This window comes from Lygodium microphyllum, chromosome 10, assembly GCF_053477565.2.
Source record: "Lygodium microphyllum isolate KBCC chromosome 10, Lygodium_microphyllum_v1.1.10, whole genome shotgun sequence".
Taxonomy (NCBI): domain Eukaryota; kingdom Viridiplantae; phylum Streptophyta; class Polypodiopsida; order Schizaeales; family Lygodiaceae; genus Lygodium; species Lygodium microphyllum.
In genome coordinates, this window is record NC_141144.1 from 22541725 (window position 1) to 22566212 (window position 24488).

General features: G+C 39.2%; 1 protein-coding gene and 2 pseudogenes across 1 annotated transcript in view; 2 read left to right on the plus strand and 1 right to left on the minus strand.

The window, feature by feature from the left end:
* The window catches only part of LOC148029788 (uncharacterized), a 68787-nt gene that overhangs the window by 39378 nt on the left and 4921 nt on the right, over window positions 1-24488 (minus strand). The window lies entirely within an intron of this gene.
* LOC148029789 (uncharacterized) lies at window positions 11692-12322 on the plus strand (annotated as a pseudogene).
* LOC148029790 (uncharacterized) lies at window positions 12451-13959 on the plus strand (annotated as a pseudogene).

The following is a 24488-nucleotide window of genomic DNA, read 5'->3' on the forward strand; positions in this document are numbered from 1 at the left end:
CGCATGCTTTGACTGTTAGAGACAGAGATGGTAATGGAAAGAATGACCATGGGAATGGCCATGGCTTAGACTCGCAAAAGTCTAGGTCTAAGTCGCGTGGTAAGTTGCGCAGCAAGTCTCTGGGAGAAATGCTAATCTGACATGTCGTCATTGTGGCAAGAAGGATCATATACGCCCACAATGTTATGAGTTGCGCAAAGAGAAGAGGAATGACAAAGTACAGGAAAATTCCTCTGATCGCAGCATGGTATCTAGAAAATCCAATGTGAAAATCGAGGAGATAAATGGTATGCATACTGATGACTCTGATGGGAAGTACATACTTGCAACTAGTTCTTGTGATGCTACGCCATTGACCGAGATTCACTCTATGTATGTGCAATGCTGGCTTTTGGATTCTGGTGCTTCATTTCATGTTACACCATGCTGTGAGTGGTTCCATTCCTACCACATCTCTAGTTCAATTCGCTTGGCTGATGATGACAGGTCACTTGCTATTGTTGGCATTAGGAATATACGGCTACAGTTCTCTACTGGCAACACTTTTCTGTTACAGGATGTACATCATATACCTGTGCTTACACGCAGTCTTATGTCTGCAGGGCAGCTTGATGATGCTAGATTTCATGTTTCATTTGCGGATTCCACCTAGAAGATCACCCGTGGCAGACTTGTGCTTGCTAGAGGTGCCAAGGCTGGCAATCTCTATCCTCTTGTAGTTGATGGGTCCTCTGTTGATCATGTTTTGTCAGTCAATTTCATCCCACATGTATCTCTTTGACATGCCCATTTGGGCCATATGTCCTTGAAGGAAATGAAAATGCTTTCTAGTTTGCAGTACTTACCACCCCTTGACTATGCATGTTTTGATTCATGTGAGCATTGTCTTTATGGCAAACAGACTAGGAACACGCATAAGAAGTCTAGTAGGACACACATGAGTGAGCCCCTGGCATTGGTACATTCGGATGTCTGTGGACCCATGCCCTGTCAGCCTATGGGTGGTGCAAAATATTTTGTGACGTTCATTGATGATTTTTCACGTAAAGTTTGGGCTTACCCATTAAGCTTAAGTCAGATGTCTTGGTTGTGTCTCAGATATGGCTTGCATTGGTTGAGAACTAGACTCGACATAGGCTGAAATACCTTAGGACTGACAATGGGGAAGAATGTGTCATGTGCCTTTGAGCACCTATGTGACAAGAGGGGTATTAAGCGTCAGTTAACCGCCCCCTATACCCCACCCCAGTATCTCTCTCTCTCTCTCTCTCTCTCTCTCTCTCTCTCTCTCTCTCTCTCTCTCTCTCTCTCTCTCTCTTTCGCACGCTCTCTTCATAATTCTCTTGCTTTTTTCATGGATAAGTGTATATTAATGTATAGAGATATTTACATTAGACCTTTAGGCCAACCAAAGAGAATGGTAACAACTCACATAAAGCAAGCCTTCTGGCCAACCAATAAATCCTAACAATCCACATGTCAAGCCAAAAGACTACCAAAGCCAAGCACACAAACATCATGTTGGCACCACAATAGAAGTAAGGCGAACAATATCCAACCAAGAAGTAGCCACATCAACAAGGACTAGGTTTGCTGAAACCACGAAAGAGATCTACGATAACAATAATCCTCAAACACAGGCCACATGACCACAGCTGCTCGAGGCTGAATAAAAAATGAAGGCATTGCAGATGAGCCAAATGTGCTGAAGAGCTGTCCATTTGAGAAAATGGAAGAGGCTCCAAGATCGGATGGGTGACTGGTGTCATGAGGACATGTATTCTTGAAACCTCACTTAACATGTGGATTAATTTTTACATGGTTAAGTGAATGTTGCACATGTGAGGTGTAATTGGGGTTAGAGTAAATCTACGAGCCCGAGACATGAGGAAATCACGGGATGTCAAAGGCAAAAGTTGTTGTAAGTTATACCGCACAGGTACTTGTTGGTGGTATCTAGTGCCAATTGTTGGCCTAGGTTATTCATTTGGCTATAAGTGTCAGTTGGTGTGATTCCCAACAGTTGGATGTCCCATATTTTCATGCCCTATGTCTACCTACTAGCAGATACCTTGTTTTGCTAGAAAGGATGTGCTACCTTTAGTTCTTTCAAAATCCTCCCAAGACATTTGTGGATGAGTCCTTCTCCATGGATCGTTTTTGTAATCACCAAGCCTTCAAAAGGGATCACATTCATTGATGCCTCTGCAATGTATTTTGGATGCTTTTTAATTATATATATCTCTCTTTTTAGAGGTTTCATTCAGATGGTTATTTTGTATTTAGTGTTTATGTTGTGGGTTAATTTTATGTGATGAGATCGTGGTGATTGCCTATTCAATTTGCTTTCAAGAGATACATTTTTAGAGAATTGCAGTGATGGTGATGCTGGTTGGATAGTTCGAGATAATGAAGAAGAACCTCTTATATCCTTTACAAATTTGTTATGACTTTCAATTGTTTATCAAATGTTATTCCTATAGCATACATGCATGCGCCATCAAGAAGGCCTATTCACTCTATTCTAACATGGCATGTACACTAACACATATGCATGATAATAGAACAAATAATTAATATAATTGTATACGAGTTTCTAACGTATGTATTTTTTCCTATTAGAAATTTCTTAAGCATGTCTAATGCTGATGTTTAGGCACTATGATGTATTGTAATAGTTGTTGGATGCTTGTCGAAAGGCTAAAATTATGCTAGATCTAAAGTTTTTAGATTGTAGTGCCCTAAAGGTTAACTAAATGAATTAAAATTAGATTAATGTCCATTAAAATAGTATACTTCGTTTAAGCCTGGAAGTATAAACTGCATATCGCACTATTGACCCATACCCTCTTCGCAATGAATCATCATGGAAAATGCAAGGCATGAAATGATTCTTACGATGCATAACTCTAGGAAATTATCGTTTGTCAACTGCATAAATTATCAAGTAAAAGGTTGCTTATTTAGCATGAATTTTGTTCGCAAAGTTATAGGAAGATTAGTTGAAATTAACCTAACCTATGGCTGACCTTAAATTGATATGTTAGGGATGAAAAATCAATTTACGCGTGGACAATGAGTCATGTGGAAATGATCACGTAATTATCTTCTAGAGTTAAACAAATTAACATAAACCTAAAATACCTAAACCCCGGAGTACTCGTTTAGAATGAGTTAAATTCCAAGAAATTCACTAGGAATTAATACGTGACCTAATCGTTACGTATTGCTAAAACTGAAACTCCTATACCCTAAATACTTGCCCACATTCACCGAAATGTAGGGACAGTGAAACATATTTGGAAAGTGAGCTAGGGTTTGTCCCCAAGAATCTTACAAGATGGAACTTGGAACCCTAGAACTAACGATGTCAGCCTAATGTAATCAGGAACAGATTATTTCGTGACTCCGTTCAATGAGTAGAATAAGTCTCATAGTTCTATGCGACACTTGCGTAGCAAGTGCAGAGTCATATGATCTTGTGATTGGATCACAAGGGAATGGCCAAATACTTGCAATGAGGTTGGCAAGTCCTTACGCAAGTTATCTTGCAAGAGGATGAGTAATCATCCTAATTTAGTATCTTTCTTGAGTAAAGAAGATTGCTTGGAAGCTAAAGACCAACCGATAAACTGAAATAACCTATGAACTTAAGGTTTGACCAAGTCAAGTTAATAGGGTACGTGCAAGCCTACCACAGAGCTTTTAGGCTGAGGCAGCCAGTACAGCTGTGCATGTCATAAATAGATCACCTTCCAATGGTTTGGATTTCCAAGTTGCAGAGGAGGTATGGATAAGGAAACCTCTGTCTTATGCGCATCTACGTGTCTTTGGATTTGAGGCATTCTGCCATGTGTCCAAGAACAAGCATAGTAAGCTGGATCCTAAGAGTATCAAATGCAATTTCCTTGGCTATGGAGATGTAGGAGAGATGGGTTACCGCCTCTGGGATCCGCAGACGCGGAAAGTCATCCACGGCCATGATTTAGTCTTCCATGAAGACAAGATGCATCAGCAGCCTGAGAAGTGGTAGAGATACACAGGGTTATATTCCAAGAGGAGCCACATGCTCCCGCACAGCTAGTTGGGCAGAATGCTAGACATGTAACAAAGCCTGCAATGAGATGGTCTACTAGAGCTAGATGTCCACCTGATAGATTTGAGCCCTCAATGCATTATATCTTGGTTACAGATGCAGGAGAGCCTCTCACCTATGATTAGGCTATGCGCAGGGGTGACAGTCACTCCTGGGAGAGAGCTATGCAGCCTGAGATGGACTCCCTACATAAGAATATGACTTAGGATTTGGTTGCATTGCCTCAGGGCAAGAAGGCTTTGCCATGCAAATGGATGTACAAGCTGAAAAGTACCCCTGGACACCCCAAGCCGGCTTATAAGGCAAGACTTCTTGCTAAGGGTTTTAAACAGGAACATGGAGGTGACTTTGATAAAGTATTTTCTCCTGTGGTCAAGATGACCACCCTACGCTTGGTTTTAGCCTTAGTCGCGCAGCTTGACTTGAACATGTATCAAATGGATGTCAAGACCACATTCTTGCATGGAGATTTGCATGATGAGATTTACATGGAGCAGCCTAAGGACTTTACAGAACCTGGCTGTTACTAAATTGATTGTTTATTACGCATTCTCTATTTAGTAAATTTATATTAATAAACTAATGACTCACTTTTCTTTAAGTGTTGATGATAATCTAACATGGCCATGAGACCATTTAGATACTAGTATTTCTAGTGCATCACTTAATGGGATGATCAGAGTACTGTGACGGGGATATCTGGTACAGACAGTACAAGTTATAAAGGGGAAAGGAAGTGTCTGTTAAGTATAAGAGTGTACACAAGAACCAAGGCGTCACACATAAATGAAGATGGATTGAGTTCTAAAAAGAGGAAGTGCATTAGCATTGTGTATATGTATTTATGTATGCATCCGAGGACGCCTAGGAACGTTTACTTGTGTGTAATGAGCATTGCATTCATTTGGGATCATCCTCTCCCTTACAAGTTAAGGTTTAAGGTCTTTTTCCTCTTAATGAATTAAAAAAAGAAGTAATTCTTTCACTAAGCAAAACGAGAGAGGTAATTCTCTCACTAAGAAAGACAAGAGACGTAATCCTCTAGAAGTGAGGAGAGAAGTGATTTTCTCTTTCTAAGGTCTAAGATGACACAAGCTTTTGTGGGAAGTCAATCTTAAGATTGAGGCCCAAGGCAATCTAATGAACTCTCCTTATCTATGGTTCAAGGTGGTTGCATGGACCATAAGTTAAGAATAGAGTTTAAAAAGCTGCTTTTCTTAAAATAGACATGGTGAAACCATTTTTAAAATATCTCGCGATAGAAAGCCGATCTCTAAAAACAGTCCGAGTGGGTTATCGGAAACGACGAGATCTACAACTTTCGTATTTGACGTTTTTCCATCCGAATGCACAAAGAGATGCTCCGAAATTGGTGCTATAGAGCAAGTCTTGGAACAGCCACATCCTGCATGAAGATCAATCTTTCCAATCTTGGCACTCAAGTCTCTCTCCAAGAAGAGAAGCTCTTGAAGCCTATAAAAGAGAAGGCTCTCCTTGGGTGTGGAGGAGGTGAAGAAAGCATCACTTTGCATGCATCCAAGAGAAGAAGAGAAGGTGCAAGTGCTGCGGAAGCCCTACTGAAATCAAGTTCCAAGAGAAGGAGAGAAAGTACAAGTGTTGCGAAGGCCCTGCTGAAATCAAGTTCCAAGAGGAGAAGAGAATATGCAAGTGCTGCGAAAGCTCTGCTGAAATCAAGCTCCAAGAGAAAAGCCCTACACATACTGTGTAGAAGAGAATGAGAGACTCAAGAAGGATCAAAAGGTGCCAACTTCCAAGTTGTGCAAATGTTAGCCGGTTGTATCTGTAAACAGAAGAGCTTGCTCCTTGTCAATAATATAACTCCACAAGGAGGGGGACTGGCCCATCTTCCAATCCCTAGTGTGTTCTCTCTCTCTCTCTCTCTCTCTCTCTCTCTCTCTCTCTCTCTCTCTCTCTCTCTCTCTCTCTCTCTCTCTCTCTCTCTCTCTATACATCTTTCTTTTCTCATATATTCTCTCTCTATGCCTGCATAATATTCACCATATATCTTTTAAGTATATAAGAAAGTCGAGCGTGTATCTCGGATCTTATAACAGTGGTATCAGAGCAGGTCTCTTTGCTTTTCTCAAAGTAAAGGCGATCCTTGCAAAAAGAAGGTAAAGATGGCAATTGATGAAGTGCCTACAAGTGAGCAATTACAAGCCCAATTGACAAAGTATTGTAGCTTATTGAAATTTCCCGAAGTACGACAATTAATTGACAGCTTAAGGGCAAGGAAAGAAGCTACTTACGAAGGACCGAATCCTCCAAATGATGGTGATACTGGAGGAAACACCATTGCACCAATTGATGGTGAATGTGCAAAGCATCCAATTGCTGAGAAGCTTCCAGAAGGAAGGACTCTCGGGTCAAGAAGAGTAAAAAGACCTCACCTTGAGTGAGGCGAATAAGGAGGGAGTCATCTCCCTTAGCAACCAGCTACTCCCCAGATTACTCAAGTTCCTCCTCCTCCTCATCATCTTCTAGTTCCTACTCTCTTGGTTCTAAGTCTCGTGCAATCCGCAAACGGACAAAGAGGGACCATAAGAGGAGCAAGCTTAAGAAGACTAAGACTTTCAAGTCTGGGGATAAGGACATAAAGTTTGACTCTTACTCCGGTAAGAGAGATCCTGCTAAGGCATTAGCCTTTGTCAAGCAATTTGAAGTTGTTTTTTCTTATGGTAATTTCTCAGAAAAGTCCAAACTCAAGCATGTAGGCATACACTTGAAAGACACCGCTAGCAATTGGTGGTTGACTCTCATTTTGGAGAAAAGGAAACCTACGACTTGGGAAAAGTTCAAGAAAAAGTTTTATGCTCAATTCTTGCCTCCTGATTTTGAGAATGATGTCAAGAAGAAGTGGGATTGGCTAGGCCAGAAAGAGCATGAGAAGGTCACTAGTAATGTGGACAAGTTTTGGTCCACTCTTCTCAAGGTTACTCCTTTCATGGAGATCAGCAATGAAGAGAAGAAAAGGAAGTTTGAAGCTGGCCTACTCCCTCATTTACACAGAACCATGAAGGTGTATCCACATGAAACCTTATCTCGCATGATGAAGTCTACCATCATAGCTAAAGGTTTGCATACACCTGGTACATCTCGAAAGTTGGAGATAAGTTCTTATAGAGCTAGACAAGAGCAGCTCTATGATGAACCAAGAGACAGGACTTCTATTCCGGATGTGCAAGCTAACACTCATTCAAATGAGAAAAAAAGACAACTCTTAAAGGGTTGGGGGACACTCAACAATCAATGAGTTTTGATACTCTTTGATCCAAGGTCCACAGATAATTTTGTATCAGCATATACTATTGAAAGGCTACAAATTCCACCGGATCGATTGGGAACACCAATTGGATCAGGTTCGGCATTTGAAGGACTTACAACCAATTCTACTCCTATCCAAGGAAAGTTGAATCTTAGAATTGGGAATTACCACGACCAAGAATCTTTTCTACTTGCATCCATTGGTAACTGTGATGTTATCTTAGGTATGCCTTCGCATTACAAGATTAGACCTCTTCCTAATTTGGTTAAGAAGATCCTTGCATTTCAATTCAAGGGTCGGAACATAGTATACATTGCTGATGCTGGAGATTGGCCTATACCAATGGTTAGTCATGTTAGCACTTCTAAAGAAATGAAGAAAGTTATTTCTGCGTACATGATTTTCGTGAGAGAGTCAAAAGAAACTAATAATTCAAGGGCACTTGATGCCTCTAAAGAACATACAATACCAACTAATGCTTCTAAGTCTCAAACTTTAAAAGAACCCCTCTCTTTAATTGATCAAGCCAAACATGATTTTGTTAAACAATATAAAGATTGTTTTAGTGATTCACTCCCAGGAGAGTTACCTCCTAAGCGCCCAAAAGATCACACAATTGATCTTATCCTAGGCAATTCACCACCTAACCAACCATCTTACCGAGTAAGTGCAAGTCAGCAAGAGGAGATCCTAAAACAAGTAAACGAACTGTTGAAAAAAGAGTTAGTTCAACCTAGCTCTTCTCCATACTACTCTCCAGTCTTACTTGTTCAAAAGAAAGATGGTTCTTTCCGTATGTGCATAGACTACAAATCTTTGAACAAAATCACAATCAAGAATCGTTTTCCTATCCCAAGGATAGATGATATCTTGGATAAGTTGCAAGGGGCCAGTATCTTTAGTCGCATTGATCTCAAGAGCGAATATCATCAAATACGGATAGCACCTAAAGATGTTAATAAGACAGCTTTTTGTACAACGTTTAGACTATACGAGTTTTTAGTCATGCCATTTGGTTTGACTAATGCACCCGCCACATTCAATCGAATGATGGAGAGAATTTTTAGACCTCACCTCAAAGTTCACAGGTGTCTTCTTTGATGACATTCTAATATTTTCATGGTCTAAAGAAGAGCATAGAAAACATCTATCTATTGTTTTTCAAGAGCTTCGCAAGCATAGACTACAGGTCAATGCTAAGAAGAGTGAATTTTTCCTTTCGGAAATTCATTACTTGGGCCATATTATTTCTCACAATCTAGTGAGAATGGATCCTGAGAAGATTGTTGATTGGGCTACATCTACTTCTATACATGAAGTTAAAAGTTTCTTTGGCCTATGTTTATACTACAAGAGGTTCATATGAGGTTTTGCGTATGTTGCATCTCCTCTACATGACCTTACTAAGAAGCGAATGCCTTTTCATTGGGGATCAAGGCAACTACAAGCCTTTGAAAGAATTAAGTTTCTTGTGACTCAAGAACCAGTTCTCATAGTTTGGATCTTCAAAAACCTTTTGAAGTTCACTGCGATGCTTCTAGGGATTGCATTGGAGCTGAGCTTAACCAAGAGCATCATGTAGTAGCATTTAAGAGCCGACGCCTCAAGGACCATGAGCTACATGCTCTAGTATATGAGAAAGAGCTTATGGCGGTGGTACATGCTCTTCAAGTATGGAAACACTATTTACTTGGTGCAGATTTTATTATTAAAACAGATAACCAAAGTCTAAGATACGTCCTCACTTAGAAGAAGCTCTTAAAGAAACAAATGCGTTGGGCAATTTTCTTATCTATGTTTCACTTCCAAATCCTTCACACATCTCGAACTAAGAATGTGGTAGCAAATGCTCTATCACGGTGACCTCAAGTGAATGCAATCACAACTGTTTATCAGAACGAGTTCATGGATTTATCCAAAATGTATGCAACTGATTCGGACTTCTCAACCATATGGGATCAACTTAACTCAGGTCAATCGAGTACACCTTACTCGATTCGAGATGGTTATTTATATCATCATCAAGTAATTTGTGTAGCATTATCATTGCGACACAAGGTAATGGATGAAGCACATGCATCTCCATATGCTAGACATTGGGATATTCTACCCACTACTCAAGCATTGGAAAGATATTCTTTTGGCCCACTCTTAGAGCTAACATTGAAAGATATGTCCGCGAGTACAAGATTTGCTAAAAAGTAAAGTGTGACAGGCATAAACCATATGGTCTACTGAAGCCATTACCTATTCCCAATGAGCCTTGGAAAAGTATAGCCATAGACTTTATCATGGAGCTTCCTCGCACACAAGCAGGCAACGATGCAATCTGGACTATCATTAATAGATTCAGTAAGCAAGCTCACTTTATACATGTTAGAAAGATAATCAAAGCCGATCATATGGCTAAGCTATTCATTGCTCATATTTTCAAGCATCATTAGCGTCGTCGTAAGTTAGATCTCAAGTTGGGACAGTATGTTCTTAAGTTTGAGAAGGCTCACTTGAAAAAGTAGAAAGGTCAAAAGGGTAAAGTGGTTAAGCTTTCTAATCGCTATTACGGCCCTTTCAAGATCACAGATAAGATAAATGATGCGACTTTTTGTTTGAATCTACCAAGTCATTGGAATATTCATAATGCTTTCCATATAAGTTTGCTACGTCCCTATATTGGAGAACCTCCAATGGAACCAATCAAGGAAGATTTACCTGACATAGAAGAAAAAGAAGAGTTCCTTGTGCCTGAAAGAATTTTACACCATCAGGACAACACTCTAAGGTTAGGTAAGGTATTACGGAAGTACCTCGTTAAGTTTAATAATTATTCCCCATTGGACGCTCAGTTTATGACTGAGAGAGAACTACAAGACTTTCCAGATCTTCTTAAGGACTATGTATCCCCTCTACATTTGAGGTCAACTGTTTAGAAGTCAGAGGGATGTCACTAAATTGATTGCTTATTACGCATTCTCTATTTAGTAAATTAATATCAATAAACTAATGACTCACTTTTCTTTAAGTGTTGATAATGATCTAGCATGGCCATGAGACCATTTAGAGACTAGTATTCCTAGTGCATTACTTAATGGGGTGATCAGAGCACTGTGACGAGGATATCTGGTACAGGCAGTACAAGTTATGAAGGGGAAAGGAAGTGTCTGCCAAGTGTAAGAGCGTACACAAGAAACAAGGAGTTACACATAAATAAAGATGGATTGAGTTCTAAAAAGAGGAAGTGCATTAGTATTGTGTATATGTATTTATGCGTGCATCCGGGGACGCCTGGGAACGTTTACTTGTGTGTAATGAGCATTATATTCATTTGGGTCATCCTCTCCCTTACAAGTCAAGGTTTAAGGTCTTTTCTCTCTTAATGAATTAAGAAGAGAAGTAATTCTTTCACTAAGAAAAACAAGAGAGGTAATTCTCTCGCTAAGAAAAACAAAAGATGTGATCCTCTGGAAGCATAGTAACAGGGGATGGAGGGGACGGCAGCGTGGGACAAGGGGATGGAGTCCCAGGGACAGGACCGAGCGGGGACGTTCTGGAACGGACGGACGTCCCGTCTCCGAGTGGAGACGCCGGTGAGCCAAGCGAGGACGCATTCCCAGAACGCGTGCGTGTCAGGGACGCCAACTAGGAACCGCCTAGGGAGCCATTGGGCCATTTTTGAAAAAAAAAAATTAATTGTTTGGCTGCCAACGGCCATTTCCGCCATGCTCTTGCCAATGTTTCCTATATAATGCTCCACTCCCAAGCTACACTCACACTCAAAGGCCAAGAGTCTCAACTTCTCAAGGCTCTTTCTCTCCCTCTCAAGTCTCAAGTCTCAAGGTTGAAGACCGGCGTGCTCAAGGCTCTTCCTCTCCCTCTCAAGTCTCAAGTCTCCACTCTCTCCTCCCTTGGGCCTCAAGCCTCAAGGCTCAAGGCTCAAGGCTACCCTCTACATTGTACAAGCTCTCTCTCTCTCTCTCTCTCTCTCCCTTGGGCCTCAAGCCTCAAGGCTACCCTCTAATACTTAAGCTCTACTATCTACATACATTGTACAATGTATATGTATTATGTTACATGTTCATTGTTACTACATACTACTTAGTACTATAGTCTATAGTACATACTACATGCTCATTGCTCTACTATCTACTCTCTTTCTCTCCCTCTCACGTCTCTAGAGTCTAGACTCTACTCTCCCTCCCTTGGGCCTCATAATTCATTGCTCAAGCCTCAACTTTCAAGGCTAAAGGAGTCAAGCCTCAAGGGCAAACTTCAAAGGCTACTTCTCATCAAACTTTCAAAGTTTCTATCATCTATGGCATCTTCATCGGCTTCCCCATCTACAAACCAACCCACATCTACCGCGGCATCCACCTCTTCACAAAATGATAATCATGAAGGAAACACCGGCCTCACTCGAAGGAGAAGACCCGCAATACATCGATGGTCATGGTGGGATGAGGTCGATTGCCCTATGTATGATTCGGGAGGCGGTGCTAGAGCATGGACAAGCAAACTTTGTGGATACAAACGTAGTGGTGGTGCCAACAAGGTGCGAGCTCACCTCTTGAGCGAACCCAAGAATGAGGTGAGATATTGCACAAAGGTGACCCCGGAGAAAAGATGAGCTTCTTGATAAGCTCGCAATCTATGAGGTGGCCAAAGCGGCAAGGCGATCTCCACAAGTGGCCATTGATCCCAATCTCATGGTGGGGTCACAAGGACATCCTATGGAGGCTAGCGGTAACTTGGGTAGAGGTGTGCCATCACATACCTTCCCATCCACACCTTTTGCATGTGGCCCATCCGCATCGACCACCCCATCTTCTCGTCCTCACCAAAGTACCCTCAAGGAAAATTGGAATCCTTGCTTGAAAGAAGAGACGGACATAGCCATGGCTCGTTTCTTCTTTCATGATCACATTGCTTTCCGTGCGGCTCGGTGAGTTTCTAGTGTCAAGTGATAAATAATAAATTATTATGTTCATTTAACATTATTATTTATCATCATGTTGATTCTTAACATGCTCTCTTTGATTTATGAACATTGAATAGGTCTCCATACTTTAGAGCTATGGTTACGAAGATTGGGGAATATGGTTCTTCCTATGTTTCCCCCTCTTCGGAAACCCTTTGCACCACCCTTCTCGAAAAGGAGAAGAGGAGTATTGAGGCTACTGAGGCAAATATGAAGAAGCTATGGGCCAATAACGGTGTCACACTTCTAGTGGATGGATGGATTGACACCCGCAAGCGGTCTATTCATGGAGTGGTGGCCTACTCTCGTGGAGAGAGATATTTTGTCGATTCACATGACGCCTCCGGCTCCAGGAAGTCCACTGATGTGCTTGCTATGGAGTGGGCAACAACTTTAGAAACCATGGGAGCAGAGAATGTGGTGACCATTTGTGCAGATGGCGAACCGGCAAATCGAGCAGCAAGGAACATACTTCAAGCCACATATCCTCACATCACCGTCTCTTTTTGCATGGCCCATTGTCTTAACAATCTCATCAAAGACATTGGGGCCCTACCATGGATAGCTCTTGTCATGGATGAAGCCAACAAAATTGTCAACTTTGTCCTCAATCATGGGAGGATTCGCCATGAGTTCACCAAGAGGTCAAACCTCTCTCTGCTCAAATATTCAGAGACACGGTTTGCTTTCAACTTTCTCATGTTAGGCCGCTTGTCCACATGTCGCGGGGCATTACGAGAACTCTTCCTTAGTGATGAGTTTTCTAGCATGCCACAGGCTTCCACAACAAGGGGGCAAGAGTGCAAAGCACGAGCAAATGACACAGCATGGTGGGAAAGTGTGAAGCGCATTGACACCGTGATCAAACCAGTCATGGACCTCTTGAGGCTTGTCGATGGCATGTTGCCATGCATCGGCAAGGTATATGAGGCCATGGATTGGATGATAGAGCACCTCAAGGTTTATGTTCTTGATGAGGACTACGATGAGATCAAATCCCTGTGTGACAAGGTGGGATGCCTACTACTCCCCTCTCCATGCAGCAGTCTACATGGTGGATCCCGAATTTCAAGGTTGCAAGCAAGAAAAGGACAAAGAGGTTAGAAATGGCTTCAGGATTAACTTGGATCGTCAGACGCAGGTATCAGGCCCAAAATCAGAGATCAATTGCAATTATATCGTGAGAAGAGGGGTAGTTATGGATTGTCAAATGCACAGACGGATCGCTTCAAGATCGGCTCAGCATTTTGGTGGGAGGATTATGGTGCAGATGGTCCAAAGTTGCAGTGATTTGCCATCTGCATTCTCTCACAGTGTTGTAGCTCCAATTGCTTGGAGCAACTTTGGTCAGTGTATAACCATATCACCTCTAAGAAGAGGAACCGCCTTGGAGTGCATCGTGCCAATGATTTGGTCTTTGTGAGTTCCAACTTACGAATGCTTTGCAAAGGCATGGTGAAGAAAGCAGATTCATTCACCGAATGGGAGCACGCACAACAAGATCTAGAGGTTGACCCACTTCACACAGCTGAGATTTTGGAGGACCTTGAGGGCATAGGTGAGAAGGAGCCACACGTTGTCGAGGACTTCACAGAGTCCGTGTAGATTCCGCTTCATCCCACTATCCGAGCCACTACTTAGTCTCAACTCTTGACTCTCTAGAGCACTCTAGACTCTTGAGTTTTACGATTTACCCTCATACTTAGCATTTGCCATTATGTCATGTGACATTTTGACATTTTGTATTTATTTTTGGCTTTAGTATTTATACTCTCCTTCCATCTTCTATGCACATTTGTCATTGTAGTTTGAGCCTTGGCTCTTGACTCTTGAGTGAGGAGTGGTCACGAGTCTTTTGGATTTCCTAATACGATGCTCTATTTTCTTCTATTTGGTGCAAATGTGTCCTTCAAATGTTCCTCTCTTAGAGTAGATTAAGTGTGATTTTAAAATACTTTAAAAAAAACAACTTTTTAATTGCCGTTTTTCCCCCCATCCCCGGGACGGTCCTTTACCTAACCCCGTTCCCGTTCTTGCTCCCTGTCCCATGTTACTATGTCTGGAAGTGAGGAGATAAGTGATTTTCTCTTTCTAAGGTCTAAGATGACACAAGCTTCTGTGGGAAGTCAATCTTAAGATTGAGGCCCAAGGCAATCTAATGAACTCTCCTTATCTATGGTTCAAGGTGGTTGTATGGACTATAAGTTAAAAGTAGAGTTTAAAAAACTGATTTCTTAAAATAGACATGGTGAAACCATTTTTAAAATATCTCATGATAGAAAGCCGATCTCTAAAAACGGCCCGCGTGAGTTATCGGAAACGACGAGATCTACAACTTTCGTATTTGACGTTTTTCCGTCCGAATGCACAAAGAGATGCTCCGAAATTGGTGCTATAGAGCAAGTCTTGGAACAGCCACATCTTGCATGAAGATCAACCTTTCCAATCTTGGCACTCAAGTCTCTCTCCAAGAAGAGAAGCTCTTGAAGCCTATAAAAGAGGAGGCTCTCCTTGGGTGTGAAGGAGGTGAAGAAAGCATCACTTTGCATGCATCCAAGAGAAGGAGAGAAGGTGCAAGTGCTGCAGAAGCCCTGCTGAAATCAAGTTCCAAGAGAAGGAGAGAAGGTGTAAGCTGCGGAAGCCCTGCTAAAATCAAGCTCCAAGAGAAAAGCCCTACACATATTGTGTAAGAGAGAAGGAGAGACTCAAGAAGAATCAAAAGGTGCCAACTTCCAAGTTGTGTAAGTGTTAGCCAGTTGTATACCGTGCAAGAAACCGCGATCTTGTTTCCAAGACCTACAAGTTAAGAACTGGTTTGTGTAACAAAGGAGCTTGCTTCTTGTCAATAATATAACTCCACGAGGGGAGGGACTGGCCCATCTTCCAATCCCTAGTGTGTTGTCAATCTCTCTCTCTCTCTCTCTCTCTCTCTCTCTCTCTCTCTCTCTCTACATCTTTCTTTTCTCTTATCTGTTCTCTCTCTACGCTAGCATAATATTCACCATATATCTTTTAAGTATATAAGAAAGTCGAGCGTGTATCTCGGATCTTATAACACTGGCAAGGAGCACCTAGTGTGCAAGTTGAAAAAAAGTATTGATGGCTTGACGTAGGCACCTAGGGAGTGGTATCATAAGTTTTGATGCCTTCATGCAATCACAGGGCTATAGTAGAAGTACTATGGATCCATGTCTTTACACGAATAAAGCCCTGATGGCTCATTGCTTATTTTGGTACTTTATGTGGATGATATGCTAATAGCAGGGAAAGCTCATGATGAGCTCGATGCTCTTAAATCTCAGCTGAAAAATAGCTTTGAGATGAAGGATTTGGGACAGCCCTCTCACATCCTTAGTATGTGCATTAAGTGCGACAGGCATCAAGGACTACTCTACCTCTCACAGAGGGAGTACATTCATAAAATCCTTGAACATTTCCGTATGCAGGACGTGAAGCGTATTGGCTATCCATTACCTTCTTATGTGAAGGTTTCATAGGCCAATTGTCTACAAACAGATGAGCAAAGGGCTGAGATGACCAAAATCCCTTATGCATCAGCCGTGGGCAGTTTGATATATGCCATGATAGCCACTAGTCCAGATATTGCCTTTGCAGTTGGTGTTGTGGCACGCTATATGGCTACACCTGGCAAGAAACATTGGGATGGCGTAAAGATTATCATGAGATACCTGAAGGGCACAGCAGATATGTGTATTTACTACGGCAGCCAGGATACAGGAGTTGTGGGGTACACAGACTCCCATTATGTAGGACATGCAGATAGTAGGAAGTCCACTTCCGGCTATGCATTCACCTATGCTAGAGGTGTTGTCTCTTGGATGTCCAGGGTTCAAAAGTGTAGGCGCTCTCTACCACTGAGGCCGAGTATGTTGCAACCACTAAGGCTTACAAGGAGGCCATATGGTTGAGTTGTTTGATTCATGACCTTGCGATTGATGCTATACATACACTGCATTCGAATTCTCTGAGTGCTATTCAGCTAGCCAAGAATCCAGTCTTCCATGCAAAGACGAAACACATTGAGATGAGGTATCACTTCATACATAGGATCATGGAGGATAGGTCTATTGACCTTGTCAAGATTTCCACTGACGAAAATCTTGCAGATCTACTCACGAAAAGCCTCATTACCGAGCGCTTTGCCTTCCTTAGGAGATTGATGGGCATTGGATGAGATGACGTTTTTCCTAATTCTGTTGTACATGTGTACATTTACTGTCTTTTCTTTTTCTTTTCACTCCTCACTAGGACAGATTCGCCTTTAAGTGGGAGATTGTTGGGGATAAAGGAGCCTCTACCAAGCCGCCCGTATATTACTACAATGACATTACCCGCCACTGCACACTGCAAGTGGCAGACGCCCTTGACCGTCACTTTATTCTTTATTTTTTTAGTGACAGTTTGAATAAAAGAAGGCCCGATCACACATTGTGACTGTTGGAGTTCACATTTGGTCTCTCTCTTTCTTGCTCTTGCTCTCCCGCCATAGCTCTTCCAAGCAAGCTTTGATCATTCTCACCTTTCATTTATGAGCTCATAGGATTCTGTCCTAGTGCATGTGCACAGGTTGCAGAAAGCAACAAATGCGTGGATAAAAGTTGCTTCTTTGTACCATTTGCCTATCAGATTACTCTCGAGAAGAAATTACGGATGCTCGTTGTTGATGCTTCTTCTTCCATGAAGGATCGTATCAACAAGTTGGAGGACATGACGGATGATCTTGCGTCCCTTGGTAGGACAATCTCTTTAGAGAATACGGCCATGATTCTTTTGACTCAATTGCCATCTCCTCGGTTTGATGTCTTCTACACCAATCTTCTTACATCGAGGACCCGTGAGAAGCTTCTATGGGAGGAGCTTGCCTCACTTGTTTTGGAGCATCACAAGCATATCAAAGAGGTAGCTAGTGAATCCACCTTCGCCAAAGCTTTTGTTGCAAGTTCAGGAGGGGAGACGCAGAAGAAAGAAAAGTCACACACTAAAAGACAGGAGAGTTCTTCAGGTTCGAACTCCAACTCGGAGAAGCTTAAATACCCGTATCGTGGGAAAGGGATACATCCAGAGGAGAAATGTTGCAAGAACCTTCGTCCAGGGCGAATAATGGAGCTAAAACATCCAAGCCTTCTACCTCTACTCCAACGGTTACCCATGAGTCAGTATTTCTTCATATTGTTGACTTAGAGGAGACTTCTTCCATTGTTGCCTCATCTTTTGAGAGGCCTTGGCTAGTTGATAGTGGAGCTTCTAGTCATATGACTCCATGAGGTGATTTGTTGCAGGATCTATGTTCTTCTGAAGATTCAGTCACTATTGGTAAAATTTCTATCCATACTTTATTGAAAATGAAATGTAAAATCCATAATTATCAAAATGACTGTTTTGCATGATGACGGCAATACGAATGACTTTGTTTCAAAAAAGGTAGTCAGAAATTAACAACTTAAAACTGCTCCGTCTACCTATAAAATTAAGGCTACATTTCTAGGGCAACAATATAACAGAACTAAAAAAGTACATGGATTAGAAATGTGCATTGAACCTTGTAGAGAAAAACGAAATTTTCTAGTAGCACCATTGCAATCTGCCGATGTAATTTTGGGTATGCCTTAGCGACATTAATTTAATCCTAATTGATTATGATATACATTCGATGCATTTTCAACATGAAGATAAAATTATTTTCTTGAAGGACTAACAAACATTGAATTATACCCCTTCATTAGCCATACTCAAGCAAAGCGTGCCATTTGAAAACAATCTAAAGCTTTTCTCGTATTACTTAATAAAGTCGAAGCTACTAATTGTAAGTTAACCATACAATAGCAAAATTTTATTGATAATTTTTTTTATTGTTTTTCTCCTGATTTATTTATTCAACCTTCTCCACCGTGACCTGAGGATCATCAAATTGACTTTCTACTTAGTAACAACCTCTCTATAAAGCTTCTTATCGTCGTAATTAAGTAGAAAAAAAAGAAATCCAAAAACAAGTTGAAGAATTATTAAATAGAAAACTAATCTAACCTAGCAGTCTACCTTTTGGAGCTCCTGTTCTTTTAGTAAAGAAAAAAAATCAAACCTATCATATGTGCATAGATTATAGAGCTTTAAATAAAATTATTGTTTAAAACCGATACCCAATTCCTCGTGGATGATCTGTTAGACAAATTGCAAGGTACTACTGTGTTTAGCAAGATTATGTAGTTATCTTGAATGGGAAATGGAAACGGGACACCTTGGAACGGGTGAAACGTCCAAGAGCAAGGAATGGAAACAGAGGAAACGGCACATTTCTTAAGTACTTCAAATATGCCCTGCATGACTCAATTTGCCCCAATAGACCCCTAATGCTATAAATCACCCAAATTGCCCTAAATGTCTCAATATTACCCCAAATTGTTCTCAATGCTCCAAAAATGCCACAAATTTCCAAATGTCCCAAATGTCTCTCTAATTGTCCCAATACCTCTCAATGCTCCAACTTGACCCAAATGTCCAAAAATTGACCGATTATCCCTATAGCTCCAAATTTCCTTGAATTGCTCCAAATACCTCAATTATCCCAATTTCCCTTGAAATTAGACAATATAAATGGATGATTACCTTGGAATTGAGAATAGGGCTGAAATTTGATTGTGATTTACAAGAGTTAATAATACATCAAATTTGAACTTTACATCAATCCATGATTGGCTTATGGCTCGTCTTGATACTTTGAATCTTTAACCCCACAAAGGGGGAGAGAGAGAGAGAGAGAGAGAGAGAGAGAGATTAGTGCATGCACATTTAGCAATGGAGATAGGTGAACATGTGGTAGAATGAGTGTGACACAAGTAAAAAGAAAAAACTAGAAAAAATGTCACTTTTTATCAACAGGCCTGAAACGGCCATTCCAAACAAGAAATGGCAAGGGGAACGGCAAGAAACGATAGGAAACGGCCTTGAAAACAACAAGGAACGTTCTCTAGCCCTTTCACCTTCTCAGAGGCTTTAAAACATGTTAGGTTGTTCCTACATGCCGAAATGGCCGTTTCTTATTTCTATACAAGATTGACATCAAGTATGCATGGCCACCTTTGACATTTAAAAAACCACCTTTAGGAACCAATTTGGCCATTATGAATTTTAGTAATGTCCTTTGGCCCTACTAATACACTTGCCACTTTTAGTAGAATGATTAATCGAATCTTTCTAAATTTTCAGCATTATGTTATTGTCTTTTTCGATGATGTCCTTGTTTTTAGTAAAATTGAAAAAGAACATGAAAATCATTTATCTTTTAGTCGCTAGTTTACTAAAACAAAATCATATTTTTGCTAATCTAGAAAAGAGTACATTCTTTCAAACAAAAATTGAATATTTAGGTTATATTATATTTGCTAAAGAATTACAATTTGATCTATACAAAATTAAGACTATTAATACATGGCCTATATCCAAAAATATGCATGAAGTCCGCTTATTTTTAGATTTAGTTAGTTTTTATTATAAATTTGTTAGAAAATTTTTATTACTTACTTTGACATTAAGTATATTATTAAATAAAGGTCTTGTATTTCATTAGAATGACAACTAACAACAATCCTTTGATTTACTAAAGCATGCACTAACTCACACACTTGTTTTATAACTTCTTGATTTCAATAGACCATTCTTTCTAGTCGTTATTGACGCTAGTGATTTTCATCAATTTTAGTACCAAGGTTAAATAATAGAGTTATCCAAAAATTATTACAAAAACGGAGATCGCTATCAAATACAATAATGTTTGGTAAACCATAATGTATAAAGATATGCTTAAGAAAAAGACTAGCAGCTTGTAAAGCAATTAGAGTTTCCATGTACGGAATAAAATATACTTGCTTACTAAATCTATCGATAATAGTCCAAAGCATATTATTTTGCGAAGAAGTCAGTGGCAAACCAGTAATAAAGTCCATTGAGATTTGTTCCCAAGATAAATTAAGAATAGGTAAAGGTATTAACAAACCATACTACTTACCATGATGTCTTTTAATACATTCATAAACAAGACATTCAGAAACAAAGATAGAAATATCTTGATTCATATAAGGCCAATAAAAATCTACTTGCAAATTACGAAGAGTAGAAATGATACCACGATGACCCATATAAGATGGATCATGAACTTCTTCAAGAACAAAATGACAAAAAAGTTAAGTAACACACAAACATTTCTCATAAATAAGAAATCTATCAGAGACAGAAAAATTATTAACAAGAGTCCATTGGTTTTGGAACAAATTTAACCAAGCATCATGAAAATCAAAGTCGTGCAAATAAGTATTTTTCATAATATCTAATGAAGATGTAGAAAGCACAGAAATACTATTTACAGACGGTCCATAACTTAATGTATCAGCTACAACATTTTCTTCACTGAAGTGATACTGAATTAAAGGATTGAAAGACTGAATGAAAGATGCCCATTGTATATGCCTATTAGAAATTTATAGTTAAGAAAGAAAGTGTTTGATACTTTGTTAATCTGTCTTAATCATAAATTCTAAATCCATTAAATAATGTTTCCATATTCGTAATGCATTTACTATAGCTAAAAGTTCCTTGTCATAGGTAGTATACTTAAGTTCAAAAGGTTTCAATTTACAACTATAGTATACAATTAAATGACTATCTTGTATCAATACAGCACCAATGCCAGAAAAACTAGCGTCAGTAATGACTAAAAAAAATAGTCTATTGAAATCAGAAAGTTATAAAACAAGTACATGAGTTAATGCATACTTTAGTAAATCAAAGGATCGTTGTTGATTGTTGTCCCAATGAGATACAAGGTCTTTATTTAATAATATAGTTAGTATCAAAGTAAGTAATAAAAAGTTTCTAACAAATTTATGATAAAAACTAGCTAAACCTAAAAATAAGCAGACTTCATTTATATTTTTTAGTATAGGCCATGTATTAATAGTCTCAATTTTGTGTGGATCAACTTGTATTCCTTTAGCAAATATAATATGATCTAAATATTCAACTTCTGTTTGAAAGAAAGTACTCTTTTTTGAGTTAGCAAAAAGATGATTTTGTTTTAGTAAACTAACGACTAAAAGATAAATAATTTTCATGTTCTTTATCAATTTTACTAAAAACAATCACATCATCGAAAAATACAATAACACAATGCTAAATATTTAGAAAGATTCGATTCATCACTCTACTGAAAGTAACAGATGTATTAGTAAGACCGAGGGAATTACTAAATATTCACAATGGCTAAATTAGGTCGTAAAGTTAATTTCATAAATATCAGGGGTAGCTATGCATACTTGATGATAACTAGACTTAAGATTAATCTTACTAAACACAGTAGCACCTTCCAATTTGTCTAATAGATCACCCACATGAAGAATTGGATATCGATTTTTAACAGTAATTTTATTTAGAGCTCTATAATCTATGCATATATGATAAATTTGATTATTTTTCTTTACTAAAAGAACACGAGCTTCAAAAGGGTAACTACTAGGCCGGATTAATTTTCTATAATAACTTTTCAAATTATTTTTAGATTTCTTTTGTTCTACCTGATTATGACGATAAGGAGCTTTACAGGGAGATTGACTACTAAGTAGAAAGTCAATTTGATGATCCTTAGGTCGTGACAGAGAAAGTTGAAGAGGCAAATCAAAAGAAAAACAATCAAAAAATGTATTAATAAAATTTTGTTGTTATATAGTCAACTTAGAATTAGCAGCTTCGACTTCATTAAGTAATACAAAAAAAGCTTTAGATTGTTTTCAAATGGCACGCTTTGCCTGAGTATGGCTAATTAAGGAGTATAATTTAATGTTTGTTAGTCCTTCAAAAAAAAAAAAAAACCCTTATATTGAATATGCATCGAATGCATATCATAATCAATATTGGGATTAAACTGATGTCGCTAAGGCATACCTAAAATTACACGACAAATTATAACTGTGCTACTAGAAATTTCGTTTTTCTTTATAAGGTTCATTGCAAATTTCTAATCCATATACTTATTTAGTTCCATTATATTGTTGCGCTAGAAATACAACCTCAATTTTATAGATGGATGGAACAATTTTAAGTTGCAATTTTTCTGACTACCTTTTTCTAAAATAAAGTCAAGTATGTTGCTGTCATTGTGCAAAACATTCATTTCATAATTATGAATTTTACATCTTACTTTCGATAAAGCATAGATAGAAATTTTACTAACAAATTTATCAATGTCGTTAGAGTTTTCTCCCATAAGCATGGCTTCATCAAAATTTGGCATTGCTTCAAAGTCTTCAATTACTTTGTCAGCTCCAAGATCATTTAAATGTGCAATGAGCTTTTTTCAATCACAAGTTTTATCCCATAGAACAACGACTCACAATATGGGCAGAGTGATTACATTTATAGTAAATTACATTCTTGGAATTGGTATTTGAGACACTTGAATTAATATTTTTAGGTTCAAACGACTTAGGTAAAGTAGTAGACACATGAGAAATCTTGGGATTAGAATTTGAAGTAGACCAACTAACATTATGATAAAAATTTCTCGTCCAAGATCAATGATCAAGACGATTCTTGCTAAATTGAAAGTTGGAAGCACAAAAAAAATTAAAACGAAAATTGTTGTTACACATTATTTCCCGTGGAAGCTGAAAGTTGTTGCCGATCTTTAGTTTGTTTCTTTTCAGCATCATGCGCCAAAGAGATAGCCTCATCCAATATATTGGGTTTAAACATGTTGACTTCAGCTTGGAAAAATGGAAGAAGGCCAAACATATACTTCCTTTTAAAGTTGATTCACCTACAGGCTCAACATTTGAAGTTGTAGCAAAGTATTCCAAAATCTTTCGATGCATTGAGGAATGATATCTTGCTCTCGCTGCATAAAGATATCCCATTGTTGTTACACACAAAGCTCGAATTGGGCAGTAAGAAAATTAATGAGAACTTTCTTACGCAATGCTTTCCATGAAAGAGAACGATCAGTGCTCTTGTGTGTGACATCCCACCATAATGAAACTTTGTCAATAAACTAATGTGAAGCACACTTGATTTTATCATTTTCAGCATAACTTTTATTATCAAAATATGAGTTGAATTGACTTAGCCAAGAGAGAACCTTACAATCATCTTTAATATCATCATAAGTATTAAATTTAAAGGTGCATTTGCTTATCTTCGCCTCTTTGTGGTTGGATTGTGCTTTACGGGTGGCATTGATGGTATGGACCATAGCATCATTGGTAGAGGAAATTTGAAAGGACAAAAGCTTAAGAGATCGTAGCTCTTGCTCCAATTGGGCTCGATGTTGACACTCTTCTTCTAGTTGCATGGCTAATAAAAGTGGCAATGTGAAATCAAAATTTACAATGCTGAACGGTCCTTCATGAGACATGATGATTATAGATGACTTGAAGAGATGCTTCACACGTGACAATAAAACTTTAGCATATAAGTGCCAAAATAAAAAGCGGCTTCTTAGCAAAATGATAAGACAGAATAGGTAAGAAAGACGAGAATTTTTTATGGTATTCTAATGAAGTTCTACAGACCCGAAATGACCGCGCAAGAATCACCTCTTAAAGGCTAAAAGTCAATGGTGATTTGAACTTATTTGAGTAGTCTGCGGGTGACTTGGAATAAAATAGGCTTGAAGTTGATTAAGTAAGGTAGCATCGTTAATGAAGACCATTAGTTTGTCGAGCTAAGAGATGGAGAATGTAGCATTCAGCTCAATAGACACTCATGTTGGAATGATAGATATGTCACTCACCCCATGGCTCATGTCACTCAAGGAGGAGTTGAAAAATCCATAGCATACATCCGATTAAGAAATAGACAAGATTGAGAGGCTTAGAGGGAGTATGCAAGCGTGTGCAATCGATGGTACATCCATGCAGACCAACCCAGCTGGCGTAGGTGCAATAAGAAGAGCCAAGGAGCCTTGTAGTACCATGCACAAAATAGAATGATGTAATCTTTTTGTAGTGGCAGAGACCCATCCTATGTGTGTAAAGGGAAACAAAAGCATACCAGAGAGCTCGCCTTCACGCAAGATGATAGGCGATTGGAAGCTCCAAAGGTAAGCTTCGCTCTGATATCACTGTTGT